The sequence below is a fragment of the Cygnus olor genome, chromosome 1 (genome assembly GCF_009769625.2).
Source record: "Cygnus olor isolate bCygOlo1 chromosome 1, bCygOlo1.pri.v2, whole genome shotgun sequence".
Lineage (NCBI taxonomy): Eukaryota > Metazoa > Chordata > Aves > Anseriformes > Anatidae > Cygnus > Cygnus olor.
The window spans coordinates 121,050,245-121,063,015 of NC_049169.1; the positions used below are offsets into that span (position 1 = coordinate 121,050,245).

The window sequence follows — 12,771 nt, forward strand, 5'->3', positions numbered from 1 at the left end:
CTCTGTCTGTATAGTAATAGCATTCCTGCTTTTCTGTTATTTTTCTGAAGCCATACACACTGTCATTTTCCCCAATAACATATGATGGGCTGTGTTGGTCACTCACTTCTCATGAAACTTCCTGAAAATAATGTTAAATTTTGTTGTGTTTGACAAGAAAGAAGCTTAAAACAGAAAATGCCAGCATGCAGGCATGGTTTTATACTATAGTTTAGTTTTTTCAAAATGAAATCAAATTGCATTTTCTTGGGCAGCAAATAAGACTTAAATCAGCTTTGTGCTGCTAGGAGAGGCTCTGCAGTGGACCCTTTACTTGTTGACATAGTCTGACAGTTTCAAGAAGGGATAGAATTATGAGTTCAGCATCATCACATATTAAATAATTAAGAGGACAGATCACTTCTGAAACATACTGGGGGTGGGCTTGGGAAGAAGCACGGGGCATAGGGTTTTCTTAAGGAATTTTCCTCCTGTGGCAAGAGATCCCATTCTAGAACCAGTGACATAGTGCCCAGCCTTTTCTGCCAGTCCTCTTTGAGAGGACAAAGGAGATTTGTTATCTTCCTTTTCCATCTACTCCCTCACCATGAAGGCAGTCACAACATCAGCACAGCTGCTTGTCCCTAGCCTTGAGAGGAGCGGGAGCTGCGAGGGAAGTTTGGGTGGTGCTTGCTAAGTAAGGGTGGAAAGATCTTTGCTGCTTAGCACAGAAGTTATAATTGCACCCTGAGAAACGTAGTAGGTGAAAGAAAAGAAAAAAATAGCTGTGTTAGAGCTTTTGAAAAATATGAATAGCAAACCAGAGCTGCATCCAGCAGCTGATAGCATTCATGAACAAGAGCCATTAAATCGCTTGCTAAATTAATGTCTAGATATGAGTCTAACTGCGTTTCATATCTGGACTGAAAGGGAGCTGTCCCTAGCACTTCTTGGGAATTATTTAGCTGAATTGATTTCCTCACCTGTATCCTGACTCTTCTAAAGGACAAGCATTCGTTTCAATGTATTTGGTATCATGTTGGGAAGGTTTTTTATACTCGCATTTCATTAAAAAAGAGGAAAGCCATATCCGCACTGTTTTACAAATGTATCTAAAATAAATCCTCTCAAATTTATCCCTAGCCTTCACTTGAGATGTGTCACTTCTCCCACTTTTTTCCTGCACTTGATTTCTTCTTTCTCTGTATCGGACAAAAACTGCTTGCTCTTAGAGCTGAGAGCAGTCTTTTACACCTCTGATTTTCTTTTTTTAAATCTGTCCTCTCTCATTTCCTAATGTCCCCTCTCAAGCCCTACAATCCGCCTCTGCCCTTTTCTTTTTCTCTCTCCCCATGCCCATGCCACAGCAGTAAAGGCAGGTTCTCATTTTCCTGCTTTCTCTCACTTCTGTTGAGGATGACCTTTCACAAAGGTATTTATTCCCTGCTTTGAGCTTTATTTTTCTTTCTTGAGTCGTTCAGTGTTTACTGAGTAGTTCAGCCTGCGTTAGACTGGAAACTCCTTGGGGCAGGGACCATCTTTTCCTAGATTTCTACAGGTTCATTGACAGGGACCCCCAAATAATAAAGTGGCAGGGAAATGAGATACTGTAAATTTCATTTGGTTTTAATTAAGATGAGATTACTGTAAACTTTATCTCAAAAGCCACCCTCCCTAGGGTATTCAGTATCATATGCTGTATTTCTTTGTCTGGCAGATATAATCCTCTTTCTGTGTCCTTGGTCTCAAATGGAACCAAATTCTGCTCTCAGTTGCACACAGGCATCCTTTTTCTGCTTGGATTTGCACAAAGTGGTGACTAAAAATAGAATTAATCATCAAAGCAGGGGCAGTGCAGAAAAGAAACTAATCCTGCCTGAAATGTAGTGGCCACAAGGACTGTCTTACCAGTGTTACTGTAGCAGGGGTCCATCTAGATTCAGGTTTTAGCTCAGGTAAGGAGTTCATTCCTGAAGAGAATTCCCTGATGTCCCTGCTTATTGCTGTGTGTTGGTTGCTGTCCCAGAGTGCACACGCTGCATCCCTTTGGGAGGAAGCCAAACAGAGGGATGCTTCTGAGAGCTCATCTGATGTGCACTAACACAGCTGCTCCAGAATGATCCTGGCGAGGCACGCACACATCAGGTTCTTCACCTTTCCTAACTCTTCCTGCTGGGCCACATGACATGCCATGGCCCAAGACAACTCAGTGAGGTGGGAAGAGGACAAAAGCAAATGTCCTTAGGTCATGGATGTGAGGAAAGAACTGATGGTGAAGCTTGTCCCCCTACTCTCTTGTTGGCTCCAGTCCAGAGTCTGCCCCTCACCCTGGTCCCCAGTCTGCCCTAGGGCATCGCAGCCAGACCCCGCATGCTCCAGGGCCACTCTCTGGCAGGGAACTGCAGCCAGGGAGCAGGAGTCCAGCAGCACGGTGCACATGAAACTTTGGATCTTGTGAAAATGCCTCCCCTTGTTATTTTTGATATATATGTATTTTTTTTAAGGAAAAAAGATTTGTTTATGTTACTAGTAGAATATAGTTTACTGTATAGTTATTGACCAGATAGAGTTATTTATAAGCGAAAAGGTAGAATATTGAGGGAGGGGGGAGGGGAAAGATTAACCCTTAACTAATAGTGTGAAATTATTTTAACCTCAGATTTACCGAAGAGGGTAAGCATTTTTACATGATTACCAGAGGCAACAGGATTAAGCTCATATATATTTGTCATGGATTACTGATAGACAAAATCACATTCAACTGGATTGTGAACCAAGCAGCCTTGATTTGAAAAGGCTGACTTGTTGATTTTCACAGTACATTTTCAATTAAATGTTACCCCAAAGCTTAATCATCGTTTAGCAGGATAACCATTGTACTGTTATAGCTAACCACTGAAAAGGCCTCTGATAAATTTAGCAGAACTTTATAGCATTACAGTGCTGTCGAGGAGAGTGCACTTGCAATAATACCGTATCACTGTTAGGGGAGGCAGAACAGCACCGGGAATTTTAAATAATTGTGCCTTATCAAAGACTGAGCTTTATGGAAAGCAGAAATAATGGTTAGCAGACTGTGGCTTTGCAGAGAGGCTTGCCAGCTGGGCTGTGCCGGAGAACACACTCGTTCATCTTCCTAGGAAAAAATGTGGAGCAGAGATGTTTGTTTTGGTTCACGGTACTCACTGCAGGTACCACAAAGCCTTGCACTCTGGGTTACTTGCTGCATGTGCAACAAATTGGAAAAAAAAATGATGTGTTTTGAAGGACAGATAGGCTGAGTTTTAAGAGTCATAGTCTTCCTTGGTTCTGATTGCAAGTCCTATTTCAATCTATGTTTGTTATTTAGAGCATGAGGCTGATAATTTCTGGGAGGTTTTTGTTCCTTTCTCTCTCTGTGTTTTGTAAATAGTCTATATTTATAAGCTTATTTTTTATCATTTGCAGTCTTTTATTCCTAAAGGCAAAATACTGTTTGTAAATAGTGCAAGCATGTGTAGAAGAAATACTCTTGTTCAAGCAAAAGGGTATGTTCTTGTAATTTTGAGTAAGTACTTACAAGACAATGATTAAGATAGCACATTTCTTAGAAGTATTTTTAAAGGATCGTCATCTACAACTGATAAATTTGCATGATACAAGTCAAAAAATGATAGTTATAAAAGCTTCCTCATAGAAGACGTTGCAAAAGTATGTAAGTCTTAAGGGTGGTTCGTTTTCTGCAGTATTTTGCTATGTTTTACACTTGGGAATTCCTTTTTAAAGAAAAAAAAAAAAAAAAGGAGAAAGAATAACATCTGCTGTTTGTAGCCTGAAACTCTATGATGCATACAGATATGATCTAAATGAGGATGCAAACCAAACCATTTTGCTTACCCTGCCTTTGCTAAAAGATCCAAGGAGATCCCCGGGGACCTGGTGGGATCATAAATGCCATGGAACAAGAGCGCGCCGTCTACGTCAGTTTCAGTCAGGCTCATCAAACCCTCTGCGCCTGCTTCTTTCGACCACTTTATTTCTCTGGCTGTCATTAAGGTCTGAGAAAGCTGTGGGTCTCTCGCCCTCCAAAAGCTTCCCTATAAAAATAGCAAACCCAGTATCTGATATGCTTAATATAAACTTAAAAAGAAGGCAGGCCGGCATTTCCTTGCAGTGTGCACTGGGCTGGCTTCGCGGTGTTGTTCTGCAGGAAGACAGCTAGCACGTATGTCTTGCAAAGCGTGGAGGTTGCCATCACTAGGGGGACTGGGGCTGGGTTTCTGCTGACCTTGGGCTTTCGATGCCCATCTGGGAGCCTGCCCGCTTGCCGCCCCCATGGGGGTTTGCCGCCTTCCAAAATGTCTGCCTGCCGCCTCTGTCTGAGCGTCTGCACGCACGCACACTTCTCTGTGAGGCAGATTGTCCAGGCGTGTGGCTTTGAGTTTTGTGTAGCGCAGGGGATTGGAGGAATTTAAAGGGTGATTGGAATTTGACATTTCTGCCTCTTTATTCTGAAAAATACTTTGATTAAAGTGCTGGAAGGCTCGGCTAATGGAGGCGTTGCTGCTATTTCAGATATACCGGGTATGTGATTTGAAGGCAAGCCAAATCACAATGAGACAGAATAATGATGTCCTTGGTTTATTTTTTACTTGGCACATTCAGGTTTTGATTGGATTCGGAGCAAGGCAACAGTTTCTCTCCCAGAAAGCCGTGCCGGTCCTTGGGGGCTTGCAGCCTGCTGTCAGAGCATAGGTGTCTTGTGAAGGTCATGGACTGCAGACGCAGGAGAGGAAGAGAAACACCAAACGGGTGGGGGAACAGTGAGAGGAAAGAAAGGAGGATTTCTTTATTGTACCTAACCATGTACAAGCTTCTCATAAGAGACATTTCTGTAGCAAGACCTATTACTGCTTTGACCCAGCTAGCACCCTGCTGATGGTGTACATATCAGAAGGCTTGTGGAGAACTCCGGCTTTTCTGCCCATCTGTCCTGCCTCCAAGCCTCTTTCTGCTCATCACATACAAATATTTCAGTAGTTCACTTCACCTTGTTCTCTCATTCTTCTCTCTCTTTTCTTTTTTTCTTTTTCTCTTTTTTCTTTCTTTTCTTTTCTTCTTTTCTTTTTTTTCTTTTTCTCTTTTCTCTCTTTCTTCTCTTTCTCTCTTTCTTCTCTTTCTTTTTCTTCTCTTTTTTCTTCTCTTTTCTTTTCTCTTTTCTTTTCTTTTCTTTTCTTTCTTTTCTTTCTTTTCTTTTCTTTTTTTTCTTTCTTTTCTTTTCTTTTCTTTTTTACTTTTCTCTTTGGAAAAGACTACTCATGAATTATTTTCTCTCTGAACAAAGTTCAGAGCTTCCCAGCTGTTGCTAAGGTGGTAGAAAATTAATGCAGGCACTGTATCTTCTAAAAGGTTGGTAACATTATATAGTTAGCATTTTAGAGGTCTTAAGGAGCATCTTGTGGAGTGTCTGGATGATGGACACTGAAAATAAGCTGATAGGAACCTAGGAGGCATTCTGATATAAATGGGTGATGCTGAAGATGTGAGAAAATTTGTGCCATTTCCTTGATACAGAGAAAATACTGTTAGACATACAGTTACCCTGCAGCATTCCTGGGCTTACAAAGCCTCAGCCAGCTCCCCAGCCCTTCCTGGCTGTCTAACCTATCCCAAAGTTGATCAACTTGCAAGGAAAACATGAGGACGTCTGTTGAGGACAAGGAGTGAGAGGGAAGGCCGCACTCCTTGCTACAGAGACCGAGATGGGATGACCTCCGGGGCAGTGATCCTGCCCAGTTTAAAAGGGGATCTGTAAACACCTCATTGAAAAGAAGGGGAAGAAACTCAGAAGGTGCTAATCTGTGATGAACCGATTGTGAATTTGCAAGTAGCTGTACTTATTCAGATGAACTCAGTTTACACTTTTTTGTGTTGTGAAGATTGTTAGCAGCCCCAAAAGAATTAGTTTTTGCACTGGACTTCAGGAAGACAACTGTGTATACATATATATATATATATATATTAATTTGACATGATTTGCAGTCAACCTTCTTACCATATGATTTAGTACATATGTAATGCTTATTCCCTGCCCCACCCTTTTCACACCACATTTTTACACCAAATTCTAAGGCCACATTTATAAATGCTTGGTAGACTGATGGTTACTCACTCTCCAAAAATATAGAAGATCCAGATTAAAGTGTTTGCTGCTTATACTCTGTTTACAGAGGAGAAAGCTTCAGTTGCATTGGATGTCAAATGGAAACCAAAGGTGAAGCCAAGTAACTTTTCACAAAAAGGAATTCTTGTTTTCTCGCCAACATGAGAACAATTCCTTTTATAGTAATCTGTAAAGGACAAGTGCATTATAGTGTTCTTCCTAACAATTAAAAAAAAAAAAAAGTTCTGGAAGCTCTAACAGAGCAAGGGAGAAACATACTATGAAATAAATGGTGAACTTAAGGAGCAGATATCTCACAGTAGAATGTAAAACACTTGATGGGAAAAGAAGCTTTGTAAGCATAAGAAATCATCACAAATCTGAATTTTAAATATTTTCCTTTAATTGTTTAAGATTCTGTGATATCGACATCCTTGTAACTGAATGATACAGGATGGCTCTGTGATACTGATTTAAATTTAAAAGGTGTTGCTTAATCAGTCCCTTCATCTATATAGAGCCTAAAAGTTGAATTTGTACCTAATTACACTTCTTAGTCTATTTGGAGTAAAAGATATCCCCAATGAAGTGATATTTCCCACCTGAATGATGAAAGCTTAAGAGACTGTAAATTGGGGCAGCATTTTGCTGAGAGAAATCTGTTAGATTATGTAGTCTATCTCTACTTCCTGTCCAAAGGAAGGCAAGTATTCAGAATCAATCCTCAAATCCTTCTATTTTTAGCACAGTGACTAGCTTAAAGCTGTTACTCAACTGTTAGAGCGAAAAGCTGTAACTGGAAGCATGTTATGTTCTGAAACAAACTAAATGATTCTAGATGTTCACCATTCTGTCCTGTAACGACAAACCTAGTCTTCTTGGGGAAGAGCTGCTGAATTGTGAAGCACAAACTCTTCTTACTGATGCTGGTCAGCTCTCTTATTCTTCTTTAGTCCTTTTACCACTTTCCCCTTTCTCTGAGTCATGCACATCCACTGCTTTACTGCTTTAGCTTTAGATAAGCTCTTCCTCCTCCAAGAAGGCTTGCTAATTTTTGCATTATCTTAAGCTGACTTAACAGTCATTTTGCCAAGTCTTCCCAGCTGTTGCTACTGCTGAATTGATTAATTTTTTCTCGTGATTTGTTGTAGGGAAATGTGAAGCAAGTTTACTTGACCTGTAATCTCCCGTAACTGAGGAAAGGATGTGGTTTGAAGAAGGACTTGTTCCAAATGTGGCCAGAGTTTTTTTTTCCCTAAATCTATGTTGTAGGCACAGAGGGTTTTTTTGCCTCTTACATGGGAAATTCTTATCTAGAAAGTGAAAAGCATCTTGGCCCTAAACAGTAGCCAGGGAATTCGGTTTCTCCTTGTGCCATAAGTCAGTCTGTGGAGCTTTGTGACCAATGAGAAGCTCCTAAGAGGTGTGGTGGCTGTCTTGGAATGCTTCCAGAAGCTGTTGCTCAGCCTATAAACTGATGAAACTTCACAGAGTCACAGCCCAGCTGAGTCTGGAAGGCATTGCTGGAGATCATCTAGTCCAAATTCCCTGCTCCGAGCAGGGTCAGTGAGGACAGTTTGCTCAGGGCCATGTTGACTCAGGTTTCAGATATCTCCAAGGATGGAGACTCCACAGTCTCTCTGCACAGCCTGTTCCAGGGTGTGGCCACCCTCACAGTAATTTTTTTCCTTACTATTTTTATGTGAAATGTCCTGTATTTCCATGTATGCCCATTGTTTCTCGCCTGTCAGTGGGCCCCAAGGAGAAGAGTGTGGGTCTGTCTTCTCTAATCCTGCCAATCAAGTATTTATACACATTGATAAGATCCCACTGAACTTTTCATCTGAACAGTCCCAGGTTTCTCAACCTCTCTTCAATGGAGAGATGTTCCAGTCCATTAATCATCTCCATGGCCCTTCACTGGACTCTGTCCCGTAAGGTCAAGTCTCTCCTGCACTGGGAAGCCCAGCCCCAGACTCAGCACTGGATGTGTCTGACCAGGGAAGGGAAGGAACCACCCTCCACCCTCCACCTGCTGGTGATGCACCTAAATTATAAACTGTATTTTTAATTGGAAATCATTAAAGTGCAGGGGAAAAAAAAAAAAAAAAAAAGAAAGAAAAAAAAAAAGAGAGAGATTTAGCTGCTGCTTAAACTATTAAATAGCATGCCCTGCAATTATGTGAATTTGTAGCACACTAAATGCTGTCTGTGTGGTAACATGATCTTCCCAAAAATGGTCAGTATTTTACTTGGAACTTTTTGGAATTTAACATAAAATACTTGAAGTGAGTTTTTCTTTACCTGCAGGATCTGAAATGTGGATTTAGAATAAGAAATCAATCAGAAGTCTTCTAGTGGGAAGGGCTCCCATCTGGGAACCTAAGAAACCTGAGTACTCTTGATTTGGAAGATGGACTTCTATACAGCAGTTTTTAATTCAGGGAGAGGGTATTTTAAGCCAAAAAGAAAATATACTGTATGTCACAGCTTCCAGGATTCCTTAAGTTGATCCTACTTCTTTCAAGTATATTCTGTTTCAGTTTTGCAGCCTGTGAATTTGCATCCTCTTTGATCTATTTATTATTATAATCATTTGTATTCTAATTTGCAAACTCTGAAGGCTATTTCTTGGTCTACAGCTATATCCACATCTGCACCCATTCATGAGAAGTTGCTTTTAGAAATCGTGTATTTCTTTCTCATGCAGAAACAGCACAACACTGGAATAGTTGCCCGAGGCCTTTTCCTAATAAACACCGGAGATTACTGTTGTTTGTTTTCTACACTGTAAAAATCCCTGGATTTTTTTCATTGTCAGTTTCTTTTGGTGAGAATGCACTCTGGGAAGTTGTACCTGACTTCAGAATATGCTGAGAGTTTTCAATGTACTCCATATTTTATACTGTCTGGAGCATACAGTTTGAAATAAAAATGAATGTCTCAACTGTTTGCTTTGTAGATATATACCACAGTTATATTGGCTATTAATTGCCAATATACTGTGCAAAATCCTGAGGCCAGAACATGACTCTGAATTTGTAATCATTGTAAGAAAAAAAAAAAAAAAAGGTTTGTTTTGTTGTTTGTTTGTAGATGAACTTGAATAGTGAAATTAGGTTGGCAGAAGACAGTAAGAACATTTTTTTCTGTATGAAAGAGACGTTGTCATTACTGTGGCCAGGGTTCCTGGCTGGGAACAATCAACGATGTTGCAGGAAAGAGGAGAGACCCAGGGATGAGTCTGTGAAGCATCAAGCACCCTGCATGATGGTGGTCACAGTTATTAGCTATTATGACAATTGTGAAAAGATCTAGTTATTTTGAAGGGTATAACAGGGTACATGGTAACATGATAAGGAAGGGAATGAAAAGAAGATATTTTAATAATTATAACAACAACTCAGTAACAAGATGCATATATTGGAGAAAGTTTTTCAAAATGGATGTTTATGAGGAAAAAAGGGAAAATGACATCAATTTGGTTTATGTCAGTATATAGTTTACTCCACTATAATTCAAATAAATTAATAATCTAACACTATCATAATCTATGTGAAATGAATGTACAAATCATAATTAATATTGATATAACAATTGAAAGTACTATTTGTAGGAAATCATATGCACACTTCAATTAAGCTGTAATATAAATGCAATTTAAAATGTAACTGCAGATTAAGTGTAACACTCAAGCCTGACTTCATGCAGAGAAACCTTTCATAGGGCCCTAACTATTAACAATATCATTATCATTTTTAATAGACAAAAATGTCAGTGCTGTTAGACAATCAGAAATGCACCAGAAAATCAGCAAATCCCTTGTTTCTGGTGCTACCACAGCTAGCATCCTAGATTTACAAAAACAATTACAAGAACTTGTTTTGATGATGTAAATCATAGAATCATAGAATGGTTTGGGTTGGAAAGGGCCTTAAAGACCATCTAATTCCAACCCCGCTGCTATGGGCATGGACACCTCCCACTAGACCAGGTTGCTCCAAGCCCATCCAACCTGGCCTTGAACACCTCCAGGGATGGGACATCAACAGCTTCTCTGGGCAACCTGTTCCAGTGCCTCACTACCCTTACAGTGAAGAATTTCTTTGCAATGCCTAATCTAAATCTACCCTCTTTTAGTTTAAAACCATTACTCCTTGTCCTATCCCTACACCCTGACAAAGAGTCCCTCCCCAGCTTTTCTGCGGGCCCCCTTTAAGTACTGAAAGGCCGCTATAAGGTCTGCCTTGAGCCTTCTCTTCTCTAGGCTGAACAACCCCAACTCCCTCAGCCTGTCTTCATAGGAGAGGTGCTCCAGGCATTTGATCATCTTTGTGGCCGTCCTCTGGACTCGTTCTAATAGGGTAATAGGTCCATGTCCTTGTTGTGCTGGGTGCCCCAGAGCTGGACACAGTGCTCCAGGTGAGGTATCATAAGATATCAAAGAAGAGGGAGAGATTCACCTGCTGGCCATGCTTCTTTTGATGCGGCCCAGGAGATGTATTTCTTGGCTGCAAGCACACATTGCCAGCTCAAGTCGAGCTTCTCATCAACCAACACCCACAGGTCCTTCTCCTCAGGGCTGCTCAATCCATTCTCCACCCAGCCTGTATTTGTGCTTGGGATTGTCCCAGCCCAGATGCAGGACCTTCCACTTGGAAATAAATGTTATGGTAAATGGTGGATGCCCTTCAAAGAGTAGGGTGTTTTGGAGACAGTAGAAACTGATGGAAAAACAGAAACAGGGAGGCTGTATGAAGCCATGTGGGAATGTGTGGGTTAGAGGGAGGAAGGCAGGTGGACAGAATGCAGCCAGAGAGGCTTGAGGAAGGAGTAGAGATGTGAGCAGGAGGTGGCAACCATGGAGCTATACCAAAATAATGCACATTTGCAAGGAGCTTGCATGAGAAAGTAAGGTGCAGAAGACCTTAAAGAAATACAAGTAGGAATAGTAAATATGGGAATAGTAAATATGGGGGGATATTTTAGCTGTCTTTATTTCTCACCTACATGTTTGTCACTGTCTTTTCACACTGGTTACCAGGTAGGTTTGCAAGACCTTGCTGCTGGAGTTACAGCTTTCACAAAGTGAGTGTGATAATCAACACGAGAAAACCCAGGTTTCTAGCTCAGAGCCCTTCCCAGTTCTTCCCTTCCCAGCATGACAGGTCTGTTGTAGGTTGGTTCAGGAGGTCTATGTGTAGTCTAAATCATCTTGTTCTCTGTCTAGAGTAAACCATATGCTCGGTTGATGCAGCATGACATAAATTACAGATTGTGCATAAATTGTAATGGATCTAACTCATCACAGCCTAAGTTAATTTAGAATTTGCTTGCAAAACAAAAGTTTCAGTTTAGTTTTCATAGCTAGCTGGGACATCTGTATTATACATCTTCTTCTCACTCTTTTGTTGGGATAGGCAGGACTTGGTATAAGCTTGCTTTTCTCATTCTAGTTCAGAGGAGAAGCCTCTATAGACACCAGTACTCACGAGGAGCCTTTAGGTGGCTGTGGTGCTTTTCCAGACATGTCATTGCCGCACTGCCTTCAGGTCTCTGTGCCTGCTGCATCCACCTGGGTTAGGACACATCCACCTTCTCCACCAGAGACTGCGAGCCATGGAGGGAGTGCTGCCACTGTGATTTGGGATAAAGCCACAGCCTAGCAGACCCACGCACTCTTGAAACAGAGATACATTCATTGGAGACTTGACTGAGGGAAGAAAGGAATGCTGCAGTTTCACGGGGGCCCTGTCTGCGGCAGTCGTCCCGGTGCTGGCCCTATTATTCATTGTTCAGATAGCAGTGCCCTTGCCAAACCACCCTGCCAACTATGTGGCTGGGTCTCTCATGCTAATGTATTGTCACGGTTCTCCCTGTGCCCCTTTCCTCCCACCTCCCCAGAAATCTGGAGTCAGTTTTGCATAGTTTGTATAAAAGAAGTTTTGGGGCCTTTTACTGCTTAGCACGAAAATCTGGGAAAGTTGAAAAGAGATTGATTGCCTTTCTCAGCAGGTAAGGGGACCACTGGCACATGTCCTGCTCAGTCTCTTTCTTCACTCTCTTTATTGTCAGTAACTTGAAGTTTTTGAAGTAGTAATACGAATTGGTGTGGCCACTGATATTGAATCCTTCTGTTCCTTTTTTCAGAGAGCTTCCTCATTACTGCTAAGAACCATCCCAGCAGTTACACTGCCAGGCTTGACCCCAAATCATTGGCAAGATACACTAATCCCTTCTCACTGTCTGAAAGGATCTTACTCCCTTGCTGCTTTAGAAAGCTAACACCAGAACAAAACAAAACAAAAGACTATCCTCTCTGGAGCCGTAATCATCAAGCAACAAGCAGGAGTTACCATGGATTTTATTTCCATGGTATAGATAAATTGCCTCTTGATCTGTGAAAATGACTGTTCTCACCTATAGTACTTTGCTGTTATCTCCAAAGAACACAAGTCTCTCACTCTATGGTGAGCCTCTGAGCCAAGAAAAATAAGCTAAGTACTCCCCATAACATGTTGGGAAAGTCCAACTGTTCCTCATCTTCTTCCTCAAAATCGGATTTGGAGGCATTCCAGTGTCTTCAGCTGTGAGGCAATTTTGTTTTCTAGTAAATCTCTACTTCCCAAATCATTCTCTCTGACTGACCA

The 12,771-nt window shown here is 41.2% G+C and overlaps 1 protein-coding gene across 12 annotated transcripts in view; it reads left to right on the top strand.

Annotated features, from left to right (window-relative positions):
- Positions 1 to 12,771, top strand: part of DMD (dystrophin) — a 1,063,969-nt gene that overhangs the window by 1,255 nt on the left and 1,049,943 nt on the right. The gene's annotated exons all lie outside the window — the stretch shown is intronic.